A 10,000-nucleotide genomic window follows, 5' to 3' on the forward strand; every position below is an offset into this window, starting at 1 on the left:
AAGGCAAATATCCGTTTTAATGCTTAATTCATTAGACTTAAGAATCATAAAACCAAAGGGAAATTCTGTTTATGATAGTTTGTTCTGCCGGCTAAGTATTCCAACCGTTAGCCATTGTAGAAATGATTGTAGACAGGTGATTTATAGTAGACCATTCAACCATAAAGCAAGGTAAGAATTGATTCTGACTTCCCCACTTATTTTAATTTCATATTCAGGTTTTATATCTAGAATTGAAATAAACCCATCTCCTGCCTAATGGCTGATTGATAATTTTGTAATACGACTTTATTGTGATAATTTTATCACAAACACTAGTGATAGTTATATATTTAAATAAGTCAGAAATACATATAATTTTGATGTTCTTTTATGCTCTTACAAATGATGACTAGTACTGTATATATAACGTCCTTTAGTAAGATAGTAACTACTAACTTGTAATTTTTTAGTTCTTTTGTCCATTTTTAACTGTTAACGAGTAAATATAAGGCCCTTCGGTAATCAACTAACCATTAACTTTTAATGTTAACTTATATTTATACGTGTGATATTGCAAATGTGTAATCATGTAGTAAGTTAGTAACTACTAACTTTTAATTTTGATGCCCTTTTAATGTGTCAGTAACTGTTAAAAGTTGAGGATAAAGTTATCTATTACGTTTATATAAATAAATGTAGTATCATTCTATATCTTTTAAACTACTTACTAAATAGAAGTGTATGAAATATAAGTAATAAATTTTCCAGGGATTGAAAAATTATATGAAACCTGTTTTTTTTATTATTTTATTTATTTTTTATTTATTTATTTATTTACTTATCTTTAAAGTTCTATATCTATTATTTACAGCGTGGTATCAGAAAAAAAAACCTGTCAAGACGTCTAGACAGGCTATATCTTTTGTGAAACTTTGCAATACGTAAATAGACTTACGAAAAAACCTACCTGAACGAAAAAGGCTTAGATAGGCCTCAAAATTAACGTTTTAAGTTTTTCTTTTCTTATCTCCATTATATCTATGATTGCTCCCGAAAGATTAATACCAAACTCACTCTGTTTCTGGATCATATGCCCAATTGCAACTGTTTTTTTTTTTTTTTTTTTTTTTTTTTTTTTTTTTTTTTTTTTTTTTTTTACCCACGCAAATAATTTAACCTTTGGGCAGAGTAGAAATAAAGATGAACAGTTAGTTAAGTTAAACCATTCAAAAGGTTGGAAACCCTGGCTGAGCACAAGTACACATCAGGAGAATTATCATGAGGTCTATGATCCAAAGGCAGAGGGAATTCAATATCAAAATAAAATGAAAGATAATTTAAATTTTTAGAGATGAAGTTATCATAAATGGCTAAGTACTTCAAATTTAACAATTCAGCTATCATGATGAAGATTGCTTGATTTCATTTCTACGGTCGACCCTGAATTTAACAGAAATGTGCACGGCAGAGTCGTTACCAGCTCTTATCTCCTTTTATGGCAAAATAGTCTAAGTGAACCATAAAGTTTTATATGTGCTTGGCAGTAAGTTTTGAATACTTATCCGTGCTAAATTATTTATCATAATAAGAATTTAGACACTTGTGGTATCCCTGACCAATATTTACACAGCTTATTTTTCTGGTTCAAAGAACTTTGCCAGGTTTCTTGACACTGGAAGCCGAAAAATTTATAGTGATTCTTATAAATGTCCACAGCAGGGTTTTTTGAATTCTTAATAAAGAAAATATATTCATGACGTCAAATGAAAAGCCATGATTATACAAAATTCTTTTCAAGATATAATTATACTCGTATAAAAGCTATCATAACGCCAAAACAACACTCTTTAAAAGTTGGAAGAATTTTTTTCGGATCACATTAAACCTCTTTTATCCCAATCTGTAATGCATAATTGATGAAATGCTTAAAGTATTTGAATATCACTTCAACATCTTTTTGAGCAAATTCAAAACTAAAATCTTGGAAAACTCCTAACAATGGATAAGTATTTTGAATTTCTGTTTTCGGTTAAAGTTTTGGGGACACATAAGTGAACCAAGAATTTTAAAATTCACTCGAGTTCTAGTTTTCATTGTGTATTACACTTTTCTCATTTAACATTAACTTCGCCGTAACATCGTGAAAATTAATGCATGAGTTTCATTTACAGCTATAACAAAACAATTCTATAAAAAAAAAAAAGTATTGTAAGATATGCTGTGACCACTGACCTTTTTAATTTACATGAAAACTAAATGCATAAATGGGAATTATTAAAATGTTGCTCTCATGCATCAAGGGAATTTATGGGGAGGCACAGACTTGATGGACAGATTTCGAGTAAGCTGTAAAATAAGTAAACATTTTATCACCCTAATCATATAATAATACGTTTTTAGTGGTAGGTAACTATTAATGAATTAAACTGAAACTGAACAAGGCAAGAATACACAATTTTTATTTAGTTATAAATATGTATATCCAAAAGAGGAAAATACGCATGTCCTTTTTTAGAGAGCCGTGTTTCAATTATGTTTTGCCTGTAAAATCAATAATAATTCCTAACTAATTCTATTAAAAGAACTATAACTTCTATATTCACGAATAAATTTATAAAAAAACACAGAAAAGAACGTATCTGTAGTTCTTATCTTGCGTATAAGAATAAGGTATGTCAAAATCCGACAGAGAACTTGCACTGCTTGCAACTGCTTAGCGGGGATAAAGAAATGCAAAATCAAAACTAGATTTTAAAAGGCCATTAGGAAGGTCGAATATTATTTCACTCGAATAAAAATTTATGTCGTTCATTATAAGATGTACAATGACTTTTTGCTTGGAAGTATAAAAAGGTGAAAAAAATGCATGTTGGCCTAAGCTAACATTTGTTTTATAAAAGTCTCATAAGAACAGGTTTTAGCTAATTACTTATCATTATTGAATGAATAGTTATGAAAGTCTCAATGCATAAAAATGGGTATATAAGGGACAAGTAATTATTAAAATATTGGTTCCTACCTATATCTCAGTGAATTCATGGCAGCTCAAAACTTAGTGGCGGGAACACAAAGGACATTTGCAATAAACACACACAGCTTTGGTCTTGATGTTTGTGATTAAAAGGCACCTATGGCAGTGCGGAGATTTTACCATACTTGAATCCGATGAAGAGATATCAGCAATATGACTGCCTTAACCAGCAAAGTTAAACGGATGCTTCATTATGGTCTCCCGCTCAAGGGTATCATGGATAGCTGCAGTAATAGTAAAATATTATGAATGGGAAAACGCTATCTCTTTCATAAGAGGAGAAATCCAGCTAGTTTTTATCAAAGATTGATATCATCTTTATTGCCGTCGGAATTATTTCGCAAACAAAGCAAGTTTGAAGAAAATCCTTTTCTTCCTGGAAGCCTCATTACGCTTAGCATGCTTTTACTATTTGGGACTACATCAGGTCAAGATTCTACCAGAAAACTTCATCTAGATTTTACAGAAGTTTCTATAAAGTGACTTAAGGGGGCACTTTAAAGGAAAAGAAGCAGAATGCAATATAGCTGATAACTTCTTATATGGTAATGTCATTATTAGATCCACCCACATGAGGGTATTAAGCATAGAGATACGGCCGGTAACGAAGTAAGAGGTAGGAAAGATAACGTTAAAAAACAGAGTTAGTTTCCGATGCCAGTCTCCCGTTCAGATAGCAAACACCTATCTCCGGAATTATATCATGTCATCAGCTAGCCCTTCTGCGATATCCTCAAGCCTGAAAACACCATGCCAGCAACATTTCGGCTACCGAAAATAACTCACCAACTCTCCATTTAGATATATTATTGCTCTACTTCTTACACTGTTTCCCCTGTTTTCAATATCATGAGGTAATCTAAGCTTGTGTAACTAAAGGAATAGAAACATTGTGAATGAATATAGTATGATTTGTGCATGTTTCTTTTTACATTCATTTCATATATTGCAATCATTGTTGTTAAACCCTCTTTGGTTATGGCAAAAGAAACTAACGATTCTGAAAGTGTAACAAGGGGAAGATGAGTAAGCTGGTTGTATTGTATTTCTGACGGACTAAGATATTGCACAATTCTTCTGATACATATTATGTAAAATGGACTCCTGTCCCTGAACAAAAACTACTTGCGTACTATAGTCAATAAAGACATGTCACATGAATATAATTGTTATACTAAAGAAAATGCAGTGGCCAGCTACTTCTCTTACGGAGGCTGGTGATAACATTGCAAAGCAGAGAAACCTGTCGACAGTCACTTCAGTAATATTACAGAGCATATGGATATCTGATTTTTTTTCTTTTCTGTATTCAATGACTTGTGGTAAAACGTGGATTGTAGCCTCATCCTCTCGGTGAAGCTATTATGTGTCATAATTAACTTATATTCATAGCTAAATGCAGCTTCACAATTCATACTCCTGGCCCCCATCTTTTTCCAGAGGTGCTTTCGAGGGATGTAAGGCTTTTGCCAGATTATCCCCAATAAATCCATCCTCACATCTTTCACGGATAATGCCAAAGGGCAGGATGTGAACCAATTATCGGTAGTAATGTTTCGGCCTCTTTTCTTGAATGGCACTAGTAAGTCCATCATAAAACGTTCACTTGTGATGTGAGTTTACCTCACACACCATTACTATCTTCATGCCATTCTTGTTGGGAAAAAAGGAAAAAAAAAACATTAAATGGTCAGAAAATATATATATATATATATATATATATATATATATATATATATATATATATATATATATATATATATATATATATATATAAAGTATATATATATATATATATATATATATATATATATATATATATATATATATATATATATATATATTCCAACTCTCTTAAACAGTTTGATAGGTATGTATATTTTAAAGGTGCACCTTTCTCATAGGGGCAGCATTGGTTCATTAACAGATAGGTTTTTGACAAATAAGTTTCTGTACAGATATCCACTAACTTGTTCCATATGGATTTTAAGTATACCATTATTTCCTCTGATATTTCTTGTTTTTCCTTTTAACACTATCATCAAACATGATAGCTCATATCAAGACGGTAAATAAATTATTGTTTTTACACATTTGTAAGAACATCTTGCCTCTAGTAGTGACTACTTGTCTGTATTCCAGTTCTCTGATATCCATGTCTAGTACAATTCGGTGTTTTACTTTATTAATGCGTATTTCCGTCATCATTTCATTGATGAACAGATAAGAAATACATAACGGATTTGTTGTCATATTTACCGCAGTGGTAGAGGGACTCATTGTGATAAGAGTAGGTACCCCATCTTAGTAAGAGGTAGTTTGGATCTCTGTTCTATATACTACTATCTTTATAACTAAATGCAGTAATAATGCATGTTGTGGCTCATCCGTTTTCCTATTGCTACTATTAATTTCCACTTATTATAGGCATTTAACAAAATCCGACGTAGTACTTGGAAAGGAACTAATAGGACAAGGTTGAAGTGGTCATCTTTCTCTAAGAGAAAATCGGCCATGGCTTCGTCATCTCTGTCTTAGCCTTCATCTTCCTCTCTCAGTCCATTTAAGTTTTTGTAATCAGTACGAGCAACTTCATTCTTGATACAAGAGGTGTTAGGAATTTCGTGTTAGAAGTTGAAGGGGCTGAGTAGAAGGACATTTCTGTAAGGTGGTATGCGAGGACTCGTGTTGCTCAAAGTCAAGACGCATGTGTTTTCCATCAACTTTCAATCATGGCTTTTTTTTCACATACCCATTTTTCACAGTGTTCAATTCCAATACATAACTGCTAGCCTGTTTACCTAAAAAGCCACTATGTCATTAATTCTGAAAAGATAAAAATAAAAAAGATAAAAAAAAAGTACATGGTTGCGTATTAACATTTAAGCTGGTAACTGAGGCCTCAGGCATGCTTACTGTGACGGGCCGAGAGAGGAGTTGTGAAATCAAAGGCAGATTGGAAACGACTGAGTTATATTGTTGTGGAACACTCTCCTTATATACAAAACCTCAAGGCAACAGGACATGACAAGTTCACAAGACAGACAAAATCACAGAGGAAAAACCAGACTTGAATTTTCATGTTCGTTTTAGTGCGAGGGAAGAGCGAAGATACAAAAATAATATATACAAAAGGAATTATGTACAATTGTGTGAAACACGGTTGGTACATGGCTCCCCCCCTAAAAATGACATACTGTACATGTTAAATAGGGCGCCCTGATCTAGAGAGACGAACTGTAGGCGGGTCATCTGGCAGAAGATAAGCAGGTTTTAGACGATCAATGGAGACCCAGTCTTCTTTGCCCCGAATGTTTAGGAGGAATGCTTTCGGACTGCGTCGGATCACAAGGTAAGGTCCCGTGTAAGGGGGCGTTAACGGTGGCTTGCTGGTATCGTTTCACAGGAAGACGTGCGTTGCAGAGTGCAAGTCCGTTGGTATGTGATGCTTCGCTGGGGGCTTGTAAGTCTGGCGGCACGGAGTAAATTTTCCCACGACGTGACGTATGCGCTGGAGATCGTCGGAGGAGGTTGTAGAAGGAAAAAACTCGGCAGGGACGACCAACGGGTCGCCATACACCATTTCGGCTGCCGAGACGTCGAGGGCGTCTTTAGGAGTGGTCCTTAGTCCAAGGAGGACCCAGGGAAGCTGAGTAAACCAGTTGCAATCCTTGCAGCGGGACATCAAAGCTGCTTTGAGGGTGCGATGAAAACGTTCAACCATTCCATTGGCAGCGGGGTTGTAGGCCGTTGTGTGATGTAGGGTGATGCCCAGGAGATTCGCTAATGACGTCCATAATTGAGAGGTGAAAGTGGTTCCCCTGTCAGAAGTAATATGCTCAGGGATACCGAATCTTGAAATCCATCCAGAGAGTAAGGCAGATGTACATGAGGCGGACGTTGCAGTTTCCATGGGAATGGCTTCAGGCCAACGAGTGGAGCGGTCGATGACGGTAAACAGGTAACGATGTCCTTGTGATGTGGGTAGGGGGCCTACAACGTCGACGTGAATGTGTGCGAAACGACGCTGAGGTTGAGGAAAGGTGCCCACTCCTGAATCCGTGTGTCGATGTACTTTGGAAATTTGGCAAGAAGTACAGGCACGGACCCAATCCTTAGCATCCTTAGAAATGCCGTGCCAAATGAACTTTGCCTTCAGCAGCTGTGCAGTAGAACGGCACGAGGGATGTGAAAGGCCGTGGATGAAATCAAACACCTGTCGGCGCATGGGAGCAGGAATCCAAGGTCGCGGTCTGCCAGTACTGACGTCACAGAGGAGGGTGGTGTTGGAGTTTTCGAGGGGAAAATCCTCCCAACGGAGGGACGTGCAGGATGTCCTACAAGCTTGATACTCTGGATCCTGTTGTTGGGCTTCAGCCAGGGCGTTGTAATCCAATCCCAGTTGAACGGCAGCCAACGTGTTTCTTGACAGGGCATCGGCAACGGGATTCATTTTCCCAGGGACGTATTGGAGGGTGCAATTGTATTCAGCCACGGCGGAGAGATGTCGGCGTTGACGGGCGGACCAGGCGTCAGACTGTCGAGTGAAGGCGTGCACCAGAGGCATGTGGTCTGTGCGAATGACGAAGGGCGTACCTTCTAAGAAATGGCGAAAGTGACGGACAGCCAGGTGCACCGCCAGCAATTCTCGATCGAAGGTAGAATAACCCGATTCTGCCTTGGACAGTTTTCTGCTGAAGAAGGCCAATGGGCGGGGCGAGCCTTTGACCACCTGCTCGAGTACTGCACCAATAGCGACGTCGTTGGCATCGGTGGAGAGAAGGAGAGGGGCGTGTGGGATAGGAAAAGTGAGAGCCGCAGCAGTTGATAGGGCCTTCTTTGCATTGCAGAAGGCCGCTTCTTGAAGGGGACCCCACTTCAAGTCCTTTGGCTTTCCCTTGAGGGAGGCGTAGAGGGGAGCAAGAGTGGCGGCAATGGCTGGCAGAAAGCGGTGATAATAGTTGATCATGCCCAAGAATTCCTGCAGAGCTTTGACGGTCGAGGGCGTGGGGAAATTTTGAACGGCTGCTACCTTCTCAGGGAGGGGATGGACTCCTTCAGGAGTGATACGGTGCCCTAAGAACGACACTTCGTTGGCGCCAAAGGTACACTTGTCGTACCGGACTACAAGGCCGTTTTGTTGCAGGCGGTCGAGCACGATGCGCAGGTGACGGAGGTGTTCCTCTTTTGAGGAGGAGAACACAAGTATGTCGTCCACATAACATACACAGAAAGGGAGGTCCCCTAAGATGCCATCCATGAGACGTTGAAACGTTGCCCCAGCATTAAGAAGGCCAAAACAGGAGTAATTGAAGGTGTATATGCCAAACGGAGTGGTGATGGCGGTCTTGGGGATGTCTTCTGGGTTCATAGGCACCTGATAATACCCCTTCAGGAGGTCGAGCGTAGAGAAAACCTTTGCTTTGTGCAGGTAGGAGGTTACATCGGCAATGTTTGGGAGGGGGTAGTGATCCGGTTCTGTTTGCATGTTCAGGCGCCTGTAATCCCCGCACGGATGGAGGGAGCCGTCTTTCTTCAGAACGATGTGTAAGGGTGACGACCATGGGCTGGAGGCCTTTTGGCAAAGGCCCATTTTCTCCATTTCGGCGAACGTCTGTTTGGCGGCTTCCAATCGTTCCGGTGCCAGACGTCTGAATTTTGCGAAGACTGGGGGTCCCGTCGTCTTGATATGGTGATAAATACCGTGCTTAGCAGGAACCGTGGGCGTTTGGCGAAGTTCTGGACGGAAAACTTCCGGGTACGACGTGAGGAGGTGGGCGTAGGCATCCGTGGGTGCGCTGATGTGGAGAGCGAGGTTAGAGGGGGCGGGTTGAAGAGGTGTCGACAAGTACGAGTCCGCGTTGACCAATCGTCGGTGGGCGACATCGACCAGAAGGTGGAAATGAGAGAGGAAATCCGCACCGAGGATTGGCATTGTGACGTCAGCAACGAAAAACTTCCAATTGAATTTACCGTTTCCGAACGATAATGTGAGGCTCTCGTAACCGTAGGTGGGTATCGCAGATCCGTTGGCAGCTACCAAGCGGACGTCGGCAGATGTAGACAGACTACGTTGTGCCTTGAAGAGTTTCCTTGGCAAAAGAGAACGACAAGCACCCGTGTCTACCAAAAATCGCACGCCCGTTCCTGCATCCTGTAAAAAGAAAAGATTAGAAACATGGGAGGCCACCGCCACAAGCGATGGCCTACTTACACGTTTTTTGGCCACTGACAATCTTTGGCACATTTCTTCGCGGTTGCCCTGAATCTGAAGTGGTAGTAGCAAAACTGCGGTGGATGGGAGGTAGTAAGTGGCTGTAGAAGTCGTTCGTTGGGGCGCGAGCAATTGGTGGGTGGTGGGCGGCTTTGTCGCCGCTTCGGCACGTCACGGGGTAGGCGTGTATGTCCTACGGCATTCATGTCAGCTTCGGTGTACGTTGAATAGGCATCCTCGTCGTCAGGGGTGGAGGCGTTGATGGAGGTCTTGAAGTGGCTGTCCATAAGGGCGTCGGCTTTGGTCATCAAGTCCTTTATGGGTAAACTATCGACATCGGGTATGGCAGCGCGCACAGGTTCAGGTAAACGGCGTATCCAAAGGGCACGGAGTAGGTTCACCTCACGAGGAGAGCCGTCTGCGGCAGGTTGAAGGCGAGCGATACTGGTCATTTCCCTGAGGGCAAGCGAAGCCCTTTGGTCCCCCAACGGTTGTTGCGAGAGCTGAAAAAGCTTTGCTATACGGGCGGCTGGCGACGGCGAGTACTGTTGCAGAAGGTATGATTTGAGGTCGTCATACGCTATTGGAGTGTCTCCTTGTTCACAAAGCCAGTCGGATATTTCTGGGAAGGTGTCCTCGGGTATCGCCGCGAGAACATAATCCGCTTTGGTGGTTGAGCGAGTCACGCCCCTGATACGAAACTGGACTTCTGCGCGCTGAAACCAAGCAAACGCCTCTCCGCTGGCAAACGATGAAAGTTTGAATGGAGAGGC

The sequence above is a fragment of the Palaemon carinicauda genome, chromosome 2 (assembly GCF_036898095.1).
Source record: "Palaemon carinicauda isolate YSFRI2023 chromosome 2, ASM3689809v2, whole genome shotgun sequence".
Taxonomy (NCBI): Eukaryota; Metazoa; Arthropoda; class Malacostraca; order Decapoda; family Palaemonidae; genus Palaemon; species Palaemon carinicauda.